A 1,886-nucleotide genomic window follows, 5' to 3' on the forward strand; every position below is an offset into this window, starting at 1 on the left:
ATGACTTGCAACTCAGTTTGCTTTAGTCATCAGCTCAGGCACTTCTTCCTACTTCCTATTTAAAAAAAAAAAAGAAAATTAGAGAGAAAGAGAGAGAAGCTACTTAAATTATGCCCAGTTAATAAGGTGTCCTACAAATTTTGACTGCCTCAGGCTCTGAAAGAAATAATGAGAACTGGTGAGAAAATGGGCAGCCTTAAATTGCTAGGCATGGGCACATGCTTCTCATTCAAACTCCAACACTTTAAAAAATTCCCCAGAAGTGTTTGGGTGTGTACATTTTTTGATACTCCGAAACTTGATAATTTGTGAAGGATACTTGTCAGGCTTGAATCCTTTTTAAAAGATACAGGAACAAATAAGCGTTAAGCAGAAAGCAAATATTATCACTTCCATAAAGGATTATAATTTTCTGAATCACTAGACTTTCTCAGGTAGAATCTATACTAACATTTACAGACACAGGCCTAGGTGGAAGAACAGCTCTCAGATAAAAGAACCTCATTGGGGGCCTGTGAAAATGGCTCAGCAGGTAGAAATGCTTGATCCAAGTCTGACTACCTGAGCAGTCTCCTAGATCTACATGTTGGAAGGGAAGGGAATGGGGTGCTTACTTCTCTATGCTGTCTCCTGACATCCACATAAAATATATATGTCAAGGTGCAAAACTCTGTTCATACACACTCAGACACTCACACAAACACACATACATATACACATTCTCACACACAAATACATGTTGTAAGTTTTTTTTTTAATTTTTAAGAATATCCCTGGTCCAATACTTCATCTTTAATAATTGAGCCAATTTTAAGATGTAATTATTTTTACAACGTTTTGGTGAATGTGTACATCTCTCTCTATATTTCATGTGTGTGGGTACACATGGCGGTCAAAAGATAGTATCTGCTTCTTCAGTAGCTGGAGTGATGTAGTTGTCAACCACTGACTTGAGTGTTGGAACTAAACTCAAGGTCTCTGGTAGAGCATCAAGCTCTGTTAACTGCTGAGCCATATCTTTAGTCCCTGAAGAAATGTTCGTAAAAATCTTAAATAAGTGACACAATAATTGATGAAGTATAGGAGAAATAAAAAATTAGCACCAATCATAAAGTTCTCCCTTAGAAAATGTGAGCAAGAAACAAACAAATTCTGACTTCTGTGAATTTTCTTTCTATATCACTTTTAAAAAAAATATGGTTTATTCTAATATGCCAGTAACCCATAAGAAGTGACACACATTTTTCAAATTTTTAAGAGATAAAGATCAGAAAGGATTGTTTTATTTAAAGAAGGTTCAATATCTTGTAGTTAAATTATATGCATAAAATCTTGTTTTGACATTATAAGTGTTTTATAGAGGTATACAGATAGAGATAGATAGATGATGATGATAGATAGATAATAAATGATAGATAGATAGATAGATAGATAGATAGATAGATAGATAGATAGATGATAGATAGATAGATGATAGATAGATAGATAGATAGATAGATAGATAGATAGATAGATAGATGATAGATAGATGATAGATAGATAGATGATAGATAGTAATGAGACAGATAGAAAATAGATACATGTGTGTGAGAGAAATGGTGTTTTTTATATTTTGTATTTTATGCTTAATATAATTAAGGGAACTCTTAATGCCATTTCTCTCTATGGACTATTCACCAATGAGAGACATCTCACAAACAGCGGGACTAACTGGGTCTTTATATAGGTGGTGAACTATAAAGAAGGTATCAGACTATGCAAAAGAAAAGTTTGCACTGGTTAGTACCTTCTCTGGACATGAATGGCAAGTTATTGTAGGGAAGAAACAATTGGGGAGTTTCTCAACTGTTGCCATTTTCTTCACAAAAACAATGTTCAAGAAAGCT

The sequence above is a fragment of the Microtus ochrogaster genome, chromosome 18 (genome assembly GCF_000317375.1).
Source record: "Microtus ochrogaster isolate Prairie Vole_2 chromosome 18, MicOch1.0, whole genome shotgun sequence".
NCBI classification, from domain to species: domain Eukaryota; kingdom Metazoa; phylum Chordata; class Mammalia; order Rodentia; family Cricetidae; genus Microtus; species Microtus ochrogaster.